Genomic DNA, 22,825 nt, shown 5'->3' on the forward strand with positions numbered 1-22,825 from the left:
GGATGCCCGCGACCACGGAGACCGGCAGCCTCCGCGCCGACCTCATCTGCATGCACCACGCCCCTCCTAGAGACCCCGCCCACCCGGCGCCGATCTGGCCGGCTTCTGTGGACCCACAGAGGGCGCATTGACGCAACTGAGTTGTTTTCAGCAAAAAACGTGCAGGCCGTGGTGGCGCCCCCAAACGATGACCCTTCCGAGGACTCAAGTATCTCATGCTGTTCTTAGGACACATCACTTTCTCTTTTTTTTCACACTCTCTTTTCTTTGGAGCGGTAGGGTCTCACTGTCGCCCAGGCTGATCTGGAATGCAATCTCTACTCTCAGGCTGGCCTCCAACTCATGGCGACTCTCCTAGCTCTGCCTCCTCTGATTCCTTAGCTCCTTACCATGGCTTCCTGCTTGCTAAAACCATGCTGTACCAGCTGTACCCCAAGACATTTGGCATTCGGTTTGAAAAAAGAATTTCTTTTGTCTCCATATACGATCAACATGCAGCTATACTTTTTTCCCAGGTAGGATCTCGCTCTAGCCCCGGCTGACCTGGAATTCACCACGTAGTCTAAGGCTGGCCTTGAACTCACAGCGATCCTCCTATCTCTTGCCTGGGATTAAAGCGCCACCACGCATGCTACGGGCTCTTGCCAGTGCAAATGAACTTGACATGTATGCACAGCTTGGTGCATCTGGCTTGGGTACTGGAGAAGTGAACTGGGGCCGACTTTGCAAGCAAGTGCCTTTAAGCACTAAGCCATCTCTCCCGCTTTGCTTTAAAATTGGTGTTTGTCGGTCCACACTACCTATGGGGAAGTGAGTGGAAAACTTTGGAGTGTTGGAACTCTCTGAGACAGACAGGGTCTCTTCTTGTTTAAAGCTATGAAGGCCAGACTAGCTGGCCCACAAGCTTTGAGGTTCTCCTGACTCTCCCTCCCATTGTTGTAGGTACATTGGGATTTTGAATGCCTGAGCCACTGCGTCAGGCTTTACAGGAGTGCCGGGGGCCTGAACTCCGCAAGCAACCTTGGGGTGTGCCTTTCACCACTGAGCCATCTCTCCAACCACAGGGCAGTTTTTTTTTTTTTTTTTTTGAGGTAGGGTCTCACTGTAGCCCAGGCTAATTGGGATTCACTATGGAATCCCACGGTGGCTGTGATCTCAGTGATCCTTCTTCTGCCTCCCAAGTAGTGGGATTAAAGGCATGTGCCACTATGCCTGGTTTAGAGCACCTTTTTTAAAAAACTTTCTTTTTGTTTGTTTATATATTTGAGAGCGACAGACAGAGAGAGAAAGAGGGGTTTGGGGGAGAGAGAGAGGGAGAGAAAATGGGCGCGTCAGGGCTTCCAGCCACTTCAAACGAACCCGGGTCCTTAGATTCACAGGCAAGGACTTAACCGCTAAGCCATCTCTCCAGCCCGAGAGCAGCCATTTTTTATCAGGGACTATTCAACAGCAGAGAGGTAGAGGCAGACTGTGCTTGAGAGAGCAGCACATTATCTGCAGTCCTTGTTAGGGTTAAGGCCTTGTGTAGTGGTGCACGTAATAACGAACACATGAGGCCGGGTGTGGCGCCACATACCTTTAATCCCAGCACTTAGGAGGCAGAGTTAGGATCACTGAGTTCAAGTTCACGACCTTCTGGGGAAGAAAGTCCGCGTGAAGTGCAACACCGATGACACCATTGGGGATCTTAAGAAACGGATCGCGGTTCAAACAGGCACGCGTTGGGACAAAATTGTCCTTTAAAAGCGCTACACGATTTTTAAGGACAACGTGTCACTGGGAGACTATGAGATTCATGATGGAAGGAACCTGGAGCTTTATTACCAATAGAGCAGAATTCTTTCTCCTGCCCTGCTCCCCACCCTCAGTCACACTGGTATGGATGCTTTAACAGTGCACATGAATAAAAACTTAGATGCTGTTTTGTTGATGTCAGCTGTGTGTGAGAGCTGTCAGAAGAGGAGAGTTGGTAGCTGGTTGTTACCATGCTTCAGTACACAGTTGCTAAGGGGGTCTCAAGATCTTCTGCAGGCTGGGTGTCACATTTGTCACATTTGTACTGCAGCACTTTGGAGGTGGAGGCAGGAGGATAAAATCAAATCATCCTCAGCCACACAGTTCCAGGCTAGCCTGAGCTATGTGAGATCACTGTATTTTCCCCTTTCCCTTTTTCATTTCTCTTTTCTTTCTTTCTTTTCCGTCTTTTTATTTTTTTTTAATTAGAGAGAAAGAGAATGGGCATGCCAGGGTCTCTAGCCACTGAAAACAACTTCCACAAGCATGTGCCACTGGAAACAATTTCCATGGCATGCTCCGCCTTGTGCATCTGAGTCCTGGCCAATCAAACCTGGATCATTGGGCTATGCTGACAAGTGCAATACGATTTAACCCATTTCTGCAGCCCTCAGATATTAAAAAAAAAAAAAAAGTTCTCCACATTTGGGCTGCAGGATAATGCGAAATTAAGTTGGAGCTGGGTTGGAAGCCTCCTCCCTGTTGGCTAGCTGTCTTGATGCTGGAGAGAGGTATTCAGCCAGTTGCAGAAGTCATCAGTGCGCTTAACCAGCAGTGGTTCTGCCAAAATTTATGGCTGGGCAGCCAGACCAAATATGACAGCTAGTGCAATGTTGGCATGTCTGTTATGGAGAAAACCAACTCCTCCCTGATTGGATTTGAGGCTTGCTCCATGAGAGGGGATTCATACCTGATACTGAAAACAATGGAACACCTATGACTGGGAGCTCAGCAGTTCAAGGCTCTTGCTTGGGAAGCCTGATGGCCTGGATTCATCCATATAGGCCAGATTTACAAAGAATAACACATATCTGGAGTTTCTTTGCAGTGTGAGTAAGCCATGGTGTACACAAGCTACTCTATCCCCCTTCTCTCAAAAAAAAAAAAAATGATAAAAATGCTTTAAAAAGTGTATGGCTGGAGAGATGTCTTAGCAGTTAAGGTATTTGCCTGCAAAGCCAAGGGATCCAGGTTTGATTCCCCAGGAGCCACCTTAGCCAGATAACACTACGGGTGCACGTGTCTGGACTTCATTTGCAGGGCTGGAGAGCCTGGCATGCCCATTCTCTCTTTTTCTCTCCCACTTTCTCTGTCAAATTGAAATAAAATATTTTTTAAAAAGCCTAAGGATGAAAAAAAAAAAAAAAAGGCTATGGCTGGTCAGGTATGGTAGTGCAAGCCTTTAATCCCAGCACTAGGGAGGCAGAAGTAGGGGGATTCCCATGAGTTTGAGGCCACCCTGAGGCTACCTAGTGAATTCCAGGTCAGCCTGGTCTAGAGTGAGACCCTACCTCAAAAAAAAAAAAAAAAAAAAAAAAAAAAAAAACTGCCCTGTGGTTGGAGAGATGGCTCAGTGGTGAAAGGCACACCCCAAGGTTGCTTGCGGAGTTCAGGCCCCCGGCACTCCTGTAAAGCCTGACGCAGTGGCTCAGGCATTCAAAATCCCAATGTACCTACAACAATGGGAGGGAGAGTCAGGAGAACCTCAAAGCTTGTGGGCCAGCTAGTCTGGCCTTCATAGCTTTAAACAAGAAGAGACCCTGTCTGTCTCAGAGAGTTCCAACACTCCAAAGTTTTCCACTCACTTCCCCATAGGTAGTGTGGACCGACAAACACCAATTTTAAAGCAAAGCGGGAGAGATGGCTTAGTGCTTAAAGGCACTTGCTTGCAAAGTCGGCCCCAGTTCACTTCTCCAGTACCCAAGCCAGATGCACCAAGCTGTGCATACATGTCAAGTTCATTTGCACTGGCAAGAGCCCGTAGCATGCGTGGTGGCGCTTTAATCCCAGGCAAGAGATAGGAGGATCGCTGTGAGTTCAAGGCCAGCCTTAGACTGCGTGGTGAATTCCAGGTCAGCCTGGGCTAGAGCGAGATCCTACCTGGGAAAAAAGTATAGCTGCATGTTGATCGTATATGGAGACAAAAGAAATTCTTTTTTCAAACCGAATGCCAAATGTCTTGGGGTACAGCTGGTACAGCATGGCTTTAGCAAGCAGGAAGCCATGGTAAGGAGTTAAGGAATCAGAAGAGGCAGAGCTAGGAGAGTCGCCATGAGTTGGAGGCCAGCCTGAGACTAGAGATTGCATTCCAGATCAGCCTGGGCGACAGTGAGACCCTACCGCTCCAAAGAAAAGAGAGTGTGAAAAAAAAAGAGAAAGTGATGTGTCCTAAGAACAGCATGAGATACTTGAGTCCTCGGAAGGGTCATCGTTTGGGGGCGCCACCACGGCCTGCACGTTTTTTGCTGAAAACAACTCAGTTGCGTCAATGCGCCCTCTGTGGGTCCACAGAAGCCGGCCAGATCGGCGCCGGGTGGGCGGGGTCTCTAGGAGGGGCGTGGTGCATGCAGATGAGGTCGGCGCGGAGGCTGCCGGTCTCCGTGGTCGCGGGCATCCGCGTCCTTGATGGGCCGTATGTGGCGGGAAGAAGGGTTGGGTGTAGAGTGCGAGCGGAGCACGGGAGTGTGCGGGGAGAAGCCGCATGCGGACGGCCGGAGGGCGAGCGACCGTGATTTGTGAGGGGGTCTGGCGGCGTGGTGAGCGTGCGTTGGGGCTGGCCGTGTCATACTTACCTGGCAGGGGAGATACCATGATCACGAAGGTGGTTTTCCCAGGGCGAGGCTTATCCATTGCACTCCGGATGTGCTGACCCCTGCGATTTCCCCAAATGCGGGAAACTCGACTGCATAATTTGTGGTAGTGGGGGACTGCGTTCGCGCTCTCCCCTGGTTTCGCAGTGCAAAAGTAAGAGAATGCTGGGCTGTTTTCCCCCGTGTCTCAGGGACACTCCCAGGCCAAGCGGGCAAGATGGGGCTGTGCATCTGGTTTGCAGTAGTACGATTCCTTTTCGTTCCCATTCTCTGTCTCCTTAGCCACTAAGAAAAGGTATTGGAAGAAGAGGTAATTAGGGCTGGAGATATGGTTTAGCGGGCACGGTCAGAGGCTCCACATCCCAGGACCTACGTAAGCCAGGTAAGGTGGCACATGCATCGGGAGTTCCTTTGCAGTGCTTGGAGGCCCTCATGCGCCCATTCTTCCTCTCTCTCACTGCCTCTTTCTCTGCCTTTCTCTGTCTGTGTTGCTCTAATTAATAATTAAAAAAAAAAGTTAAAAAGGGTGTTTGTCAATTATCTGTAGTTTCCTTAGTGAATCATTTATTCTGGTGATTAACAGTTATCTTATTCTATCAGGCCTTAAACTTATTAGTTGAGAGCGCTTTTTTTTGTAGTTTTAGTATTTTTGGTTGACAACTTCCATAATTGTAAACAATATCCCATGGTAATTCCCTCCCCGCCCCCCCCCCGCCCCAATGTCCCCTTTGCAACTCCACTCTCTATCGTATTCCCCTGCCCCATCAGCCTTTTATTCTGTCATTCTCTTTTCCTCCTATTATGATGGTCTTGTGTAGGTAGTGTCAGGCACTCTGAAGTCATGCTTATCCAGGTCATTTTCCTATTTACACTTCTGTATTGGAGAAAGAATGGACGCACCAAGGTCTCCAGTTAATGCAAACTGCTTTGGCCACTTTGTGCATCTGGCTTTCCTGCTTAATGAGGAACCCAACTGCTCTCCTTTGGCTGGGCAGGCAAACGCCTTAACCGCTAAAGTCCTCTGGAGTTTCTTTGCAGAGGCTGGAGACATTGGCCGGCCCCTTCTCTATTGGCCTGTCTTTCTCTGAAATAAATTGTCATCAAAGCCAGGCATACTGACACTCAAGAAGCAGAGGCAAGGAGGGTTGCGCATTCAAGCCAGCCTGAAAAACCACGAGAAAGTCAGCTGAGCTCTCTCGTTCCTGTGAACGTGACCAGCTGCTTCATGCTCCTGCCTTCCCTATGAGATGGACTTTCAGCCATACGAACTTCCTTCCTTCAGTAGTTTCTGTTAGGTCTTTTGTGGCAACAATGAGACTAATACAGGAATTCGCCATGCAACTTGCTACTCCAAAGATGCAGTAAATCACCTACCTGGGCAGGTGGTTGTCACAGCATCCACTTAATGAGGGAGGGCACAATTTACTGAGGACGGTGCACATTGTTAACCCTATGTCAGTCCACAGAAGGGTACCTTTGAAAGCTCTTTTTTTTTCTTTCTTTATTTTTTTTTAATGCATTGTGGGCCAATGGGTCTCTTTGAATCAGGACTCCAGCGTCTTTCTGACAGAACCAAAGCAGTTCTGGGGTCAAAAAGTCTGAGATCCGGGCTTCATGATGACCATTTCTGGTGAAGGTCCACTTCAAGGTTAGAAATAGCTAGTCTGTTAGCCTTCCCTGGCAGAAGGCGGTGCCCTCTGCCAGTCCACACGTGTGGACACACCATGTCCACCTACTGGGAGTGCAGAATGGATTGCAAAAGTGTAAGGAGATCATCATTGCCAGTACTGAAAGGAAAATTCATTAGAGTGAGAGAATGGGCGCACCCGGGTCCCTAGCTACTACAAACAAAAGTCCAGATGCACGTGCCACTTTGTGCATCTGGCTTTAGGTGGGTATTGGGGAATCAAACCAGGCCACAGGCTTTGCAGACAAGTGGCTTACTTAACCACTGTGGCATCTCTTCAGCCCTAGGATTTTTTTTTTTTTTTTTCTGAGGTAGGGTCTCACTCTAGCCCAGGCTGACCTGGCCTCAAACTCATGGTGATCCTCCTGTATCTGCCTCCCAAGTGTTGGGATTAAAAGCATACGCCATCATGTCCAGCCCCTAGAGTACTCTTTTCAAGATCTGAGCTCATGGGTATCTCTCCAGTCCACAATTACATTTTGACAGGATAGTTTCAAGTAGAAATTACAGATCTGAATCTTTTGTCTTTTATTTATTTTTTTTTTTTGCTAGGTAGCGTCTTACTAGCTGAGGCTGATCTGGAATTCACTGTGTAGTCTCATGTGGCCTTGAACTCACTGAAATCCTGCTCTCTCTGCCTCCTGAGCATTAGGATTAAAGGCATTCACCAACTCGCCCAGCTGAATCTCTATTAAATTCACTTTGGTGGCAAGATTAAGTCTGTGACTGAAGTAAGGGCTTGAACCTTTTCAACAAGTCTGGCTGCCTGTACCCAGGTTAGAGGCACTCTCAGGGCCAGGGCTAAAACAATAAGCTATTGTTCTATAGCCTAATCCCAGACTGATTGTTTGGTTGATGCTGGGGATTAAACTCAAGGTGTCACACATGCTAAGCAGACCATCTACCTACTGCCAACCTATATGCCCAGCCCAAGTTCCAGGTTTTAAATTCTTTGTTTTGGTTTTTGTGTTTTGTTTTTTGAGGAAGCGTCTCACTCTAACCCAGGCTGACCTGGAATTCATTATGTAGTCTCATGGTGGCCTCGAACTCATGGCTATCCTACCTCTGCCCCCCAAGTGCTGGGATTAAAGGCCACCATGCCTGGCTCCTAAAAAAATAGTATTTATTTATTTGAGGGAGACTGTGTGTTTGTGTGTGTGCGTGCACACACACGTGCGCGTGGGAGCAAGTGTTAGAATGGGTATGCCAGGGCCTCCAGCCACGGCAAACCAACTCCAGACCATGCATCACCTGGGGTATCTCGCTTACATGGGTACTAGGGAATTGAATCTGGGTCCTTAGGCTTCACAGGCAAGAGCCTTAACCACTGAGAAAGCTTTCCAGCCCAGTAAATATGTTTTTAATTAAGCAAGTACCAAGCATGGTGGCACATGCTTCTAATCCCAGCATTGGGGATGGATAGTCAGGAGGATTGCTTGAGTTCAAGGCCAACATGTGACTAAGGAGTGAGTTTCAGGTCAGCCTGAGCAAGACCCTGTCTCAAAAAAAGTTTTTTTTTTTTTTTTTTGGTTTTTTTTTTTTGATGAAGAATCTCACCGTAGCTCAGGCTGACCTGAAATTCACTATGTAGTCTCAGGGTGGCCTTGAACTCAGAGGGTTCCTCCTATCTCTTCCTCCCAAACGGGGACTAAAGGTGTGCACCTCCATGCCTGGCTGTAAAAAAATAAGAAAAGAAAAGAAGAAATTTCGAGCTGTAGAGATGGCTCAGCATAATGCACTTCTTTGCCTTCAAAGCAAAAGCACACAGGTTCAACTCCCAGAACCCATGTAAAGCTGATGCACATGATGGCACATGTGTCTTGAGTTCTTTGCAGTGGCTGGAGACTCTGATGAGCCAATATTGTCTCTTTCACTAACTATATCTCTGTGTCTTCTCTTTGTCTCAATCAAACAAACAAATTTTAAACTCAAGCCAAGTGTGGTGGCACATGTCATTAATCCCCCACTTTGGAGGCAGAGGTTGAGGTATGCTGTGAGTTCAAGGCACCCTGAAAGTACAGTGAATTCCAGGTCAGCCTGTACTTGAGTGAGAAATGCCTCAAAAGAAAAATAAATAAATAAATAAATATATATATGTATGTGTGTGTGTATATATATATATATATATATATATATATATAGAGAGAGAGAGAGAGAGAGAGAGAGAGAGAGAGAGAGGGAGGGAGAGAGTGTGAGTGAGTTTGGAGAGATGGTTTGGCAGTTAAGGCCCTGGAAGGCCTTGGAAGCCAAAGGATCCCTGTTCGATTCTCCAGGTTCCACGTAACCCAGATGCACGAGGGGGTTCATGCATCTGGAGTTCTTTTGCTGTGGCTGGAGGCCCTGGTGTCCCCATTCTCTCTCTCCCTCCCACTCTCTCTCCGTATTCCTCTCTCTCAAATAAACAAATAAATAAATAAGATATATTAAAATAGCAATAATAATAATAAGGTCAGAGGTAAGACGATTGCCATGACTTCTGGCCACCTAGTGTAGAGTGAGGCCCTACCTAAAAAAAAAAAAAAAAAAAGCCGGTTAGTGGTTAAGCACTTGCCTGTGCGGCCTAAGGATCCTGGTTCAAGGCTTGAGTCCCCTGGACCCAAGTAGGCCAGATGATGCACAAGGTGGTGCATATATCTGGAATTCATTTGCAGTTGCTGGACTCCCTGGTGCACCTATTGTCTCTCTACCTCTTTCTGTCTGTCACTCTCAAATAAATAAATAAAAATAAACAAAAATTAGGGCTGGAGAGATAGATGGCTTAGCGATGAAGCGCTTGCTGTGAAGCCTAAGGACCCAGGGTAGAGGCTCCATTCCCCAGGACCAGGACCCACGTTATCCAGATGCACAAGGGGGCGCATGCGTCTGCACTTCGTTTGCAGTTACTGGAAGCCCTGGCCTGCCGATTCTCTCTGTGTTTGTCGCTCTTAGATAAATAAAAATAAATTTAAATAAAAAAATAAATAAATATTAAAAACATAAGCCGGGCATGGTGGAACACGCCCTTTAATCGCAGCACTAAGGAAGCAGAGGTAGAGGTAGGTGGAATTGATGTGAGTTCAAGGCCACCCTGTGCTACATAATAATAATTGGGATGGGGATATCGCTCAATCATTTTCGTACCACGTACCAATGTTTTGTTTTTCTATCCGTTAACAAAACAAGCCAACCACCCCTTCCTGCCAAAAAAATCCCATACATCAAGAGAAATGACTTCCAGCTTGTTTGGATAGGGAATCATCTTACTTAAAACGGATCGTGTCCTGCGAGGATGCAGCGCCTGCGAATCGGACCTTTAATTAATTAATTAATTAATTAATTTTTGTTTTTTCGACCAAGGGTCTTCATCCTTAATCAGGCTGATCTGGAACTCTGTATGTAGCCTCAGGGTGGCCTCGAACCCACAGCGATCCTCCTACCTCTGCCTCCCAAGTGCTGCGATTAAAGTCGTGCACCACCAAGCTCGGCTTGGGTCCCCAGTTTTGCCGAAGGCTTTAGAAGAAGCCACAGGAAACAGCCATGGTCGCTCCCACTGCGGGTCCCCTGAGGCTGGCCGGCGGCTTGCAAAGCCCAGCCTTAGTGGGGGGCCGCGGAGGTGGGGACGGTGCACGCAGATTGGGAAGCGCGCGGAGGATGCGGGTCCCCGTGGTCGAGCGCCTCCGCGTCCCGCGTGGAAGACGTGTGGCGGAATGAGGGCACGGAGCTGCCCAGGCTGCCCAGTACCATCGTATCTAGAGATGGTTTACTACAACAGCGAATAACGACGTGAAAAAACTTTTTTTAAACACAGCTCAGGAATCGCAATTTTTCCATGCACGTGATACCAGCCTGACTTTTCACTGGCAGGACTCCTTCCAACGTGCTCCTCCAGACACAAAATGGTCTGGATATCCATGACCTCACAGTGCCTGACACTACTTACACAAGACCGTCATAATAGGAAGAAAAGACCATGGCATCAAAATGAAAGAGACTGATTGAGAGGGGGAAGGGATATGATGGAGAGTGGAGTTTGAAAGGGGAAAAGTGGGGGGAGGGAGGGGCTTACCATAGGATATTGTTTACAATAATGGCAGTTGTCAATAAGAAGAAAGACAGATAGACAGAAAGAACAGGGCACCTACTTGTTTTAATGGCTGTGTGCTCATGTCATTTTAGTGTCCCCAGGGAAATGTGTAGCGGCATCTCATCTGTCCTTGGATCGAGCCACTCCCACACTCCTGTGAATCCTTGTGTAGTAAATGCTTTAGCAGTAGACTTGGCAAGTTGTGGTTTGGTCAGAGTAGTCTGATTTTGCCGGGGAGGGGACTTCAAGGTAGGGTCTCCCTGACTAGCCCAGGTTCTCCTGAAATCCACTATGTAGTCTCGGGGTGGCCTGGAACTCACAGAGATCCACCTACCTCTGCCTCCTCATTGCTGGGAGTGTACACATTTTAAAAAATTTTTAATGGAAGGAGGATGAAGCCTATAAATGAAAGCTGAATAATTTCTAACAGTGCAAACAATTAGCAGTAGTAACCACGCTGATTTAGGTCCCAGTATTAGTATGGGGGTTGTGTCTGTGCTGTACATAGCTGGGTCATGCCAGGTACGGGAGTACACACGTAGCGTGTGGCACTGGGAGGTGGACTGAAGAGGACCATGTATTTCGTTGGTTTTGGTTTGACTTAGGATCTCACTCTAGCCCAGGTCAGCCCGGAATTCACTGTGTCATCTCAGGGTGGCCTCAGACTCACAGCAGTCCTCCTACCTCTAGGCCTCCCTAGTGCTGGGATTAAAGGCGTGCGCCACCACACCCGGCCTGATATTTAGAGACTTTATTAGATTAAGAGAAGGAAAGAGAAACCTGCTTGGTGACACATGCCCTTAATCCCAGCACTTGGGAGGCAGAGGGAGGAGAATTTGATGTTTTTAGAAAAATCTCATCCTGCTCTACATTGGTACTTTTTAATCTAATTAATTAACTTAAAAAATTTTGGTTATTCAAAGTAGGGCCTCACTCTAGCCCAGGCTCAGCTGGGATCCCTTATGTATTCTCATGCTGGCTTTAATCTTACAGTTATCTTCCTACAACTGCCCCTAAGTGCTGGGATTAAAGGCATGTGCTACTGTATTAGTCAGGGTTCTCTAGAGGAACAGAATTGCTAGAATGAATTATTTTAAAAATGGAATTTATTGGATTAGTTCACAGTAGTCCAAGAGCAGTTGCAGGCCTGAGAATCACAGAACCTGGTAGCTGCTAAGTCCTGTGGCCTGATGCCTCAGCAGTCCCGACCGGGCATCCTGAGGAGCCGCTGGGTTTCGATCCATGCGGGTCTTCAGTTGATGTTGCTCTTTAGTCCGCACTGGTCTTCAATCCACGCTAGAAAGTAGGAAGCAACTCTGGCAGCAAGTGGAAGGAAGGAAGGAAAAGGGAGCTCTTTTACCCAGAACTTCCTTATATCAAGTCCCCTTCTGAGCGGGGCTGCCCACTCTGGGGGAAGGGCTCACCCTGGGGGAAAGACCTCCTCCTTTAGTTGATCCTTCCTAGAAGCAGCCTGTGGATTACTAAACAGATCAAGTTGACAACACCTTAACTATCACAGCTACCAAGCCCAACCTATGTTTTGTTTGACAAATAATACAAATATGTTTTATTTGAAATAAACAAAAATGCTTCCATAGCTTTCACTTGCAAACACATTCTTCTTTGACTGGGTTACCGAGCCAAAACAAATCTGAAGCAAACCCACTTCTGGTTTGAAATGTATTTGGAGTCAGGTAGGAAGACACTACATGTCTTTTTTTAAAAAGCTGACCTTGCTTGTTGTGGTGGCACATGCCTGTTATCCCAGCACTTGGGAGGCAGGGAAAGAAGGATCACCGCAGGTACGAGGTCATCTTGAGACTACATAGTGAATTTCAGGTCAGTATGTACTACAGTAAGACCTTACCTCAAAAAAGTAAAAATAAAATAAAATAAAATAAAATAAAATAAAATAAATAACTAAATAAACCTGACCTTCTCCTAAGGCCTGGTCATAGAAGTGTAAACAATGTAAATGAATCCATCATTACCAGCTGTCCTATTATATATGTTACCTGTGCTTTTGGAGAACACACACACACACACCTGCCATACACCCAGGGAGAGTTGTTATATCATAGTTTCATCTGAGTTTTTGGGAGGCAGGACTGTCAAAAGAAGAGTAATTTTTTTTTGTTTATTTTTATGTGAGAGCAACAGACAGACAGAGAAAGAGGCAGATAGAGAGAATGTGCATGCCAGGGCCTCCAGCCACTGCAAATAAACTCCAGATGCATGTGCTACCCTGTTCATCTGGTTCACGTTGGTCCCAAGGAATCGAGCCTCGAACCCGGCCCTTAGGCTTCACAGACAAGCACTTAACCACTAAGCCATCTCTCCGGCCCAAGAAGAGTAATTTGGAATGAGTTTTGCATCCTGTTTATTCTCTTCAATGACAGGATACAGTAGAAAGATACTGCCTGAAAGTTTTCCTTTTCAGTTTGGTTCATTTTCAGTTTTTGTGATTGACATAGTTGTTTGATTCATCTGCCTAGAGAATAATCCTGCAAGAGAGTCTTAAAGCACAAGACACCTATTCCTTCAAAATCTGCATTGTTTCAAGTTTTACATTCTATTCACAGTATGTCAGCAGTTCTTAACTATTAGGCAGAAACACAAATGGACAAGGCTCTTCTAAAATGCAGATGTGCATAGCTAGAGCACAGTGGTCCTGGGTGGGATGTGGAGGTAACGAGGGAAGGAGAGAAAGCAACTGTTCGTGTGCTCAGAATGTGGCTCAAGTCTTTGGAGCAAAAAACAGGTTCTTTGGACTGGAGAAGATGGCTTAGGGGTTAAGACGCTTGCCTGCAAAGCCAAAGGACCCTGGTTCGATCTCCCAGGACCCACGTAAACCAGATAAGGGGCACATGCACCTGGAGTTTGTCTGTAGGTGCCAGAGGCCCTGGCATGGCATGCCCAGTCTCTCGCTACCTCTTTCTCAAATAATATAAATAAATATTAAATAAATCAAATAAATGAATAAATATTAAAAACAAGTTCCTCCAGAGAAGGTGGAGGTGGCTATTACAGTTCCTCTCAAATGGGACTTGAAAAGCCCCAATCCAGATGGTTGGAAACTACAGTTATGACATGCTATGAAATATGTGCTATAATTGATCAAAGTAGTCAGAGGGTGAATGTATCTCTCATTCAGCTGCACTTTGTAGCATTGCTTCTTTAGCAGTTGGTGGATCAGTAAAAAAAAAAAAAAAAAAAAAAACACTGAAGTACCAGAAGTACTTTGAGGCATAGGGGTTTGAAAAAAAAAGTACAGAGCCAGGTGTGTTGGCTCACGCCATTTATCCCAGCACTCTGGAGGCAAAGGTAGGAGGATCTCCATGAGATCGAGGCCACCTTGAGAACACAGAATGAATCCCTCAGCCTGGGCTGGGCTAGAGTGAAACGTTACCTTGAAAAAAAAAAAATGTACTGAACTGATTCTCATGGTAGGAAAATGTTCTAACAGGATAGATCCCAACAACATTAAACGCAGCAGAATTAACAGGAAAAAGATTTACATGTATATATAGTGGTAACAGAAAACTACATGGCAGAGAACCCCCAAAAAATCAAGACAATATAAGCAGATTCATCAGTATTTCATGAGCTAAAATATCTGGCTTTATTAATAAGCAAATTATCTTTTTTTAAAAAATTTTCATTTATTTATTTGAATGCGACAGACACAGAGAGAAAGACAGATAGAGGAAGAGAGGGAGAATGGGCCCACCAGGGCTTCCAGCCTCTGTAAACGAACTCCAGACGCGTGTGCCCCCTGGTGCATCTGGCTAATGTGGGACCTGGGGAACCGAGCCTCGAACCGGGGTCCTTAGGCTTCACAGGCAAGCGCTTAACCGCTAAGCCATCTCTCCAGCCCCAAATTATCTTTTTTTAAGTACATCATTCAATTATCATATGATCCTAGTATGATCCTATTTTCACATATTGAAGATCCATAGGGTCAGCCTTAAACAAGCTGCTTTTCTTTTTCCTTTCTCATTCTTTATTTTTGCCGGATTGTCGTGTCAAGTACGAAAATGCTAGACTATCTTAAAGCATAGACATTATTGACGTCTGATCTTGCACTCCACGACCAGGGGAGAGCACAAACACAGTCCCCCATTACCACAAATTATGCAGTCGAGTTTCCCGCATTTGGGGAAATCGCAGAGGGTCAGCACATCCGGAGTGCAATGGATAAGCCTCGCAGATTACTCAACAGAAACTTTCAAAGCCAGAAGGGCTTGAAATGATGTATTGCAAGTTCTGAAAGGTAACAACTGTCGACCAAGGTTACTTTATCCTGCAAAGCTATCCATTCAGATAGACAGAGAAATAAGGACATTCCGCAACAAAAGCAGGGTAAAGGGATATTTGAAGACAAAACAAGCTCTACAGAAAATACTTGAAAGGATCCTTCATACTGAAGAGAAAGGCAAGATTACAGGGAGTGGAAAGGCCTAAGTGATGTCAGGTGAAGAGATTGTATAAAAGAAAGCTTGGGGGGAAGGTCAAACAAAGTTCAAGATATCTTGAATAAGGCCTATGAAAATCGACTTGATTGAATAATGGCACATCCCAAAGCCCTCGATTGTTACTAGAAAACTTTCAGTGTCATAGCTGGGATACTGTCCAGTGAGTTGTTGAGCGGGAGGTCCCTGTTGCCTCCAAAACATGATAGGCTATTGCCAAGACCCTTGACTTCTCATGAGAAAGAGATGGTAAGACCCTAGTGCTGAAGACTTCACATGACTGAGTGGCAAAGTCACTGAGAAATCAAGCTGGTGCTGAGCAGAAACTTTCTCCCCATATCCCGGTCATCTGAATGCTGGAGAAAGCTGCACTGTATGCAGCCATATGGGAGACAGAAATCATCAGCACTGAAAACAGTGGACACTGGAAATCTCAAGTTTGGCCAGACAGGCCAAATGACTGAACAAGTGCAATGGTGGCGTGTCTGCTCTGGGGGAACCAACTGCTCTCTAATTGGACTGAAGGCCCGCTCTATGGATGGGGCTACACGTCTGGTACTGAAAACCTAATCAAAAGCTTATGGCAGAGGAGGTCATGGGCCTTAGGTGTATAAAGTTCCTGCTCTTGTCTGGATATACACATATATTCTCTCACCAAATTGCCCTGAAAGCACTACACTTAATGTTCATATTCATATATTAATGCAAATCTCTATTCTGGTTAGAGAAGCTTCTCATTTCAGAAGGCGATGACCACTGGGATGACCCAAAAGGCAACATAAAGCTGAGAAGAAGTGATGGAGGAGTGTCCAGCACTGAAACATCTCACACTCTCCAAGGATCAGGGTGCATTGTGGAAGAGGTGGCAGAAAGAATGTAGGACCAAAGGAAGGGCGCCACACCTTGCATACAAATGTCCAGAAAGAAATTGGCCGTTAGCCAGGCCAAATGTGCCAACAGGTGCAATAGTGGCATGTCTGTTGCAATGGATCCAGAGCCTTGGAAGATGTGATAGAGATGTTGTGGTGCTGAGCACTACTCTGTCACTTCTTCCTGTCACATGATGCCTTCTGAGTCATCTCAAGGTCACTGCCATCTGGAAAGTGAAGATGCTCTACCAAAAGTGAGGGTAGCATTAATAGATGGGTATGAACCTCAAGAGAAGTGCTTACTGGGCAGTTTTATGAGCATAGTATGTACATTTAGCAAGACAGCAGCAGACGTTACACCCTTCAGGCTCATGACTACCCCTGTTGTAGGTTTTCAGTATCAGGGAGGTATTCCCTCCCATGGAGCTGGCCTGCAGTCCAATTAGAAGGCAGTTGGTTTCCACCATGGCAGATGTGCCACTACTGTACCCGTTGGCTCATTTGGCCTGGCTGGCAAAATATAAGGCTTGCACTGTCCACAGTTGAGTATCTTCTCTGGTGATTTCTCTCTCTCCCATTGAACTGCATGCAGAATGGCTCCTTCCAACTTTCTGTCAGCTGGTCTACATGGAGGAGGTTATCAGCTCAGTTCCAGCAGGATTTCTCAGTGGCCTTGTGGCCCAAGTATGTGAAGTCTTCAGCAATATGGTTTTACCATCTATTCCTGGTGGGAAGCCAAGGGGCTCGGCAAATGGCCCGTAATGTTTGGGGACATCAAGGACCTTGCTGTTTATTTTATTTATTTTTTACTATTTTCATGAGAGAGAGAGAATTGGCATGCCATGACTCCCAGCTATGGCAATTGAACTCCAGTCGCATGTGCCACCTTGTGGGCATGCGCAAACTTGTGCTTACATCACCTTGTGCGCCTGGTTTATGTTGGACCCGTGGACTCTATAAACCCTCTGAGCTACTAGAGCTCAGTACTCAGGCTTTGGAAGTTATCTGTGAGTCCATTGGACATGAGTACATTTTGTGATTCTCCCCTCTGTCTCTGGTGTCATGTCTGTGTGACTCAGTTTTCTGTAACACCACAGCCCTATTTTTTACAATATTATATTTTTATTTGTTTATTTGACAGAGAAAGAGGAGGAGAGAGAGAGAGAAAGAATGGGCATGTCAGGGTCTCCAGCCACTGCAAACAATCTGCAGATGCGTGTGCCCCATTGTGCATCTGGATTATGTGGGTCCTTGGGAATCGAACCTGTGTCCTTTTGCTTTGCAGGCAAATACATTAACCATTGAGCTATCCCTCCAGGCCAGTATTATTTTTTTTTGGTTCTTTTTTTGTTTTGTTTCTTTTATTTTTATTGACATTTTCTGTGATTATAAAATATATGAAATGGTAATTCCCTCCCTCCCCACCCCCACACTTTCGCATTTGAAATTCCATTCTCCATCATATTACCTCCCCATTACAATCATTGTAATTACATATATACAATATCAACCTATCAAGTATCCTCCTCCCCTCCTTTCTCTACCCTTTATATCTCCTTTTCAGGCCAGTATTTTTAACTCATTTATTTATTTATTCATTTTTGGTTGGTCAAGGTACGGTCTCACTCTAGCTCAGGCTGATCCACAATTCACTATGTGGTCTCAGGATGGCCTCATCTCAGTGTGGTCGTCATACCTCAGCTTCCCAAGTGCTAGAATTAAAGGCCTGACCACCACACCTGGTCCTAAGTTTAACTCTCTATCAACAACCAACTTACCATACATTTACAGTGTATCATGATCATAATCCTCTCCCGCCATCCTCTTTTTTCTCTCTCGCCATGCCTCTCCATTTGAGGGGAAAATCTCCTGTTTCTGGCAACTGTATGGTTAACTTTGTTTTCTTTCTTTCCCCCTTCCTTCCTTCCTTCCTTCCTTCCTTCCTTCCTTCCTTCCTTCCTTCCTTCCTTCCTTCCTCCCTCCCTCCCTCCCTCCCTCCCTTCCTTCCTTTGTTCCTTCCTTTTTTCTTTCAAGTAAGAGAGAAATTGAGAGAAAGAGAGAGAAATAAAAGGAGAGAGAGAGAGAAGGAGAATGAAAATGAGAGAAAGAATGGGAGTGCCGGGGTCTCTAGCCACTGCAAATGAACTCCAGACATATGCGTCACCATGTACATCTGGCTTAACTGGGTACAGGGGAATCAAACCTGGGTCCTTTGGCATGTAGGCAAGTGCCTTAACCACTAAGCCATCTCTCCAGCGCCTGTATGGTTGAATTTGAATGTCTGTGGTTGAGGGTGATACAGGACTCCTGCAGTTTTGTAGGAAGTACTCAGATCAGGAGATGAAGGTCAACTTCAGGTGTATAGAGTGTTTCAGTCCAGCCTGAGATACATGACAGCCTGTCTCTAAAGTGAAAATATGAATACCACCACCACTTTGTATCTGGAAGACAGTATGGCAAAGCACTCCTTCCTTTCTTTGGCTCTTACACTCTTTCAGCCACCTCTTTGAAAGGTGTCCCTGAATCATAGAGAGTGTGATAGATTGTCTTACTTAGTGCTGAACATGACACTGTCACCTCTCAGCATTTTGGTAATTATTGAATCTCCCTATTGCTCAATACCATCGGAAAAGGGAAGCTTTTTTTAAAAAAAAATATTTAATTTATTTATTATTAACAACATCCATGATTGTAAACAATATCCCATGGCAAGAAGCTTCATTTTTTATGGTATATTTACTGGTTTGTTTATATTTAATTTAAACACGTGTGCACACACACACAACCTAATTTACAGTGTGCCTTGCACATGCCAGGCAAGTAAGTGCTTACAGTGGTCTTTATCTCCAGACCAATTCTTTTGTGTATTTTCCAATTTTTAGAACTTAAGACTGCAATAGTATTTGCTAGTTGGAGGCTATCTACATGTAAGATTAATTTTTAACAATTCTGTCCTTGTGGAATCTTTAAGTTATGCTACATACATATTTATTTGTCATTATTTTTCAGTGCAATCACTCCACCAGTGAGCTATATACCTAGTCCCAGAAGATATGTCAATATATTTTTTGTGGATTTTTTTTTTTGGAGGTAAGAATCTCATAGCAGGTTGTGGTGGTGCACACCTTTAATCCCAGCATATGGTAGGCAGAAGTAGTAGGATCACTATGAGTTCAAGGCCAGCCTGTAACTACAAAGTGAATTCCAGGTCAGCCTGGTCTAGAGTGAGACCCTACCCTGAAAAACCACCACCAACCACAACAAAAACAATCTCATGGTAGCTCAGACTGGCCTCAATTTCCTGATCCTATTGCCCTCATGTATATGCAACCATGTCTGGCTAAATATAATCTTTTTTATTTTAAAAAATACTCTTGAGCCTGGCATGGTAGTGTACACCTTTATTTATTTTTATTTTTAAAGTTTTATTAGCATTTTCCATTACTATAAAAAAATCCCATGTTAATTCCCTCCCAGTGTACACCTTTCATACCAGCACTCAGAAGGCAGAGATAGGAGGATCACTGAGAATTGGAGGCCACCCTGAGAATGAAGCTTTATTTTAAAAAAATGTTTTAACAATTTTTTTTCTTTATTTTTGTGAAGAGAGAGAGGAAATGAACTCCATACACATGTGCCACCTTGTGCATCTGGCTTATGTGGTTACTGGGAAACTGAACCTGGGTCCTTAGGCTTCACAAGCAAGTGCCTTAAGCACTAAGCCATCTCTCCACCCTGAAAATGTTTTTGTTTACTTATTCACTAGTAAAGAGAGACAGAGAGAAGGGAGAGAGAGAGACAGAAAGAATGGGTGCGCCAGAGCCTCCAGTTGCTGCAAATGAATTCCAGATGCATGTGTCACATTGTGCATCTTGCATTATAAGGGTACCAAGGAATGAAACTGAGGTTAGTAGGCCTTGAAGGGAGGCACTTTAATGTTGAGCCATCTCTCCAGCCCAAGAAGGCTTTTTGTTGTTTTTGTTGTATGTGTCTGGTTTTTCAAGTTGGGATCTTACTCTAGCCTAAGGTGACCTGGAAGTTATTATATAGTCTCAGGGTGGCCTTGAACTCATAGCAATCCTCCAACCTCTGCCTCCCAAGTGTTGGGATTAAAGGCACGTATCCCTCTGCCTGGCTGAAGCTTTCTTTTTTTTGTTTATTTTTATTTATTTATTTGAGAATGACAGAGAAAGAGGCAGAGAGAAAAGGAGAAAATGGGCACGCTAGTACCTCCAACCACTGCGAATGAACTCCAAATACATGCTGGATTCCACAGGAGCCACGGACCAGATGCACAACGGGGCTAGAAGTGTTCACTGTTGTCGCCACTGATTTCTCTCTCCCATAGAGCTGCATGCACCATAACTTTTTCCAGCTTTCTTTTTTTGTTTCCTTCTTTACAAAATTAGTTTCTTTATCTGAAAGAGAGAGACAGGCAGATAGAGAGAGAATAGGCATGCCAGGGCCTCTAGCCACTGGAGACTAACTCCAGATGCTTGCACCACCTTGTGCATCTGGTTCATGTGGGATCTTGGAAATTGAACTTGGGTCCTTAGGCTTCACAGCCAGCCTCCTGCTTTTTGTTTTTTGAAGTGGGGTCTCACTCTATCCAAGGCTGACCTGCAATTTATTTTGTAGTCTCAGATTGGTTGTGAACTCACAGTGACCCTCCTACCTCTACCTCCTAAGTGCTGGAATTAAAGGCATATGCCATCCTGCCAGACTCATCATGGTATTTTCAGGAGATTGGGTTTTGTCTTCCTTACCTTTTCCTCCATCACTGTCTCCCCTTGTGCCCTCCTCCCAGTGTAGCCTCCTTAGCATGTCCATACCTCCTGTTTTCTTTGCTTCTTGCTTCCTTCACCTCCCATCCCTTCTGCTTTGTCATGGTCTCCTGTCTCCAATAATAGCCTACCCTCACCCTCATATCCACTTTTCTGCATGCAAACATTAAAAGATAGGATGCACATATGGGAACCTAAGTCCTAAATGATTTCTAGTCTTTTCTGACATTTCAATAGGTACACACAATATACACAATCTTCATGTGACATCTGTAGGTTACTTACACTACTTCTCACAGTGAGAATGCTTCATAGGTAGTTAGGGATTTTTAGGTAAAAATGACCAGTGTGTACAGACCAAAATATTTTTCATAGATTCAAGGAAAGTTGGTTGAATGTTGGTGTCCAGTGCAGGCAACTAGCTTAGCGTTGTGGTGCATGTCTAATCCCAGCACATGGGAGGTAGAAAAAAGAGGATCAGGAATCCAGGTTATCTCAGCTTCATTACATTCAAGCCATCCCAGGTTATATGAGACTAGGCTTCAAAACAAAACAAAACAGTGAACTATTATTGTTTATATGAGAGAAGGTGGTCTGGGGAAACTGGCAACATTGCTTTTCTGTAGTGTTTACCTGAGCAGGAATAGCAATAAGTAGGTCTTCTTGAGACTGTCTCACCATGTAACATAGGCTAAACTTGAAAGTGTGTATATATATTGTTGTTGTTTTGAGGTAAGTTCTCACTTGAGCCCAAGACTGACCTGAAAATTTTGTTGATGTTGCTGTTGATGTTGGAGGTAGGGTTTCAATCTAGCCACGGCTGACCTGGAATTTACTATGTAGTCTCAGGGTGGCCTAGAACTTGTGGCAATCCTCTTACATCTGCCTCCTTGGTTCTGGAATTAAAGTCATGTGCCACCACATCTGGCAGGAATTTTAATCATTTTATTTTTCTATGTATTTCATTATCAATTTTATTTAATTGAAACGGTGTGAGAAAGACAGAAAAAGCACTCCAGGACTGCAAACAAACTCCTGATGCATGTGCCATCATGTGCATCTGGCCTACATCAGACCTGGTGAATTGAACCTTAGACTTTGCAGACAAACAGCTTAAGTGCTAAGCCATCTCTCCAGCCCAGGCCTGGAATTTCATATTTTGCTTTGAGACAGGGCATTACTCTGTAGCCAGACAGGCCAGGAACCCAAGGTAGTCCAAATGGAATGTCATGTGTGAGTACTCATGCCTGGCTTTCATTTTCAGTGCATTACTGCAATGTAGACTAACTGCTGTGGTTTGGGCTCTAGCCAGTCAGCAAACATATATACTGGGGGAGGAGCTCCTGAGCCTCCATTGCTCCCCAAGGAGCTGGTGTGGCTGTTGATCATCACCAGGGAAACAGAGGCATCTTCAGTGTTTACACACTGGTAAGGTCACCATGCTCCATTAAAACACTCCATGCCCATGTGCATGCAAGTAACCTTAGTAGGAAAAAATGACATTAAAGTAGGAGGAGACTAATTGAGAAGAAGCAGTTTAGTGGGAGACAGAAAAGAAAGAATAAGGGGCAAATATGATCACACCATTGCGGATTGTGGTGGCACTTTCTGGGACTGGGGATGCAGAGAGAGAGGATCACTGAGTTTAAGGCCAGCATGAGACTAGAGGGAGACTCTACCTTAAAAAATTGATGTCTGGTTAGAGGAAGACAACAGACAATTCAAGCAGGTATCTTAGGGTCGGGGACCTGGGGGCAATTTTATCTGGGGCTTCTGGTACCTGGGGACACCCAGGAAACCCTGATTCTGTTGTCTTCCACCCCCTACTCTGTAGCTCCAGTCAGAATGATCGAGGTTGTTTGCAGTGACCGTCTGGGGAAGAAAGTCCGCGTGAAGTGCACCACCGATGACACCATTGGGGACCTTAAGAAACTGATCGCGGCTCAAACTGGCACCCGTTGTGACAAAATTGTCCTTAAAAAGTGGTACATGATTTTTTAAGGACAACGTGTCACTGAAAGACTATGAAATTCATGATGGGATGAACCTGGAGCTTTATTACCAATAGAGCAGAATTCTTTCTCCTGCCCTGCTCCCCACCCCCAGTCACACTGGTATGGATGCTTTCAACAGTGCACATGAATAAAAACTTAGATGCTGTTTTGTTGATGTCAGCTGTGTGTGAGAGCTGTCAGAAGAGGAGAGTTGGTAGCTGGTTGTTATCATGTTTCAGTACACAGTTGCTAAGGGGGTCTCAAGATCGTCTGGGGGCTGGGTGTATGGCAGTCACATTTGTACTGCAGCACTTGGGAGGTGGAGGCAGGAGGATAAGATCAAATCATCCTC

At 45.3% G+C, this 22,825-nt stretch overlaps 1 non-coding gene and 3 pseudogenes across 1 annotated transcript; 3 read left to right on the forward strand and 1 right to left on the reverse strand.

The window, feature by feature from the left end:
- The first annotated feature begins 2 nt into the window (after nucleotides 1-2).
- On the forward strand, nucleotides 3-1,935 carry LOC123462325 (annotated as a pseudogene).
- A 2,545-nt stretch (nucleotides 1,936-4,480) lies between these two features.
- LOC123462107 lies at nucleotides 4,481-22,639 on the forward strand (annotated as a pseudogene).
- LOC123462552 lies at nucleotides 4,579-4,742 on the forward strand. Its single transcript, XR_006638357.1, has one exon. It is a non-coding gene; the product is annotated as a U1 spliceosomal RNA (small nuclear RNA).
- Nucleotides 14,449-14,600, reverse strand: LOC123462686 (annotated as a pseudogene).
- Nucleotides 22,640-22,825: the final 186 nt, after the last annotated feature.

The sequence above is a fragment of the Jaculus jaculus genome, chromosome 7, assembly GCF_020740685.1.
Source record: "Jaculus jaculus isolate mJacJac1 chromosome 7, mJacJac1.mat.Y.cur, whole genome shotgun sequence".
Classification (NCBI taxonomy): domain Eukaryota; kingdom Metazoa; phylum Chordata; class Mammalia; order Rodentia; family Dipodidae; genus Jaculus; species Jaculus jaculus.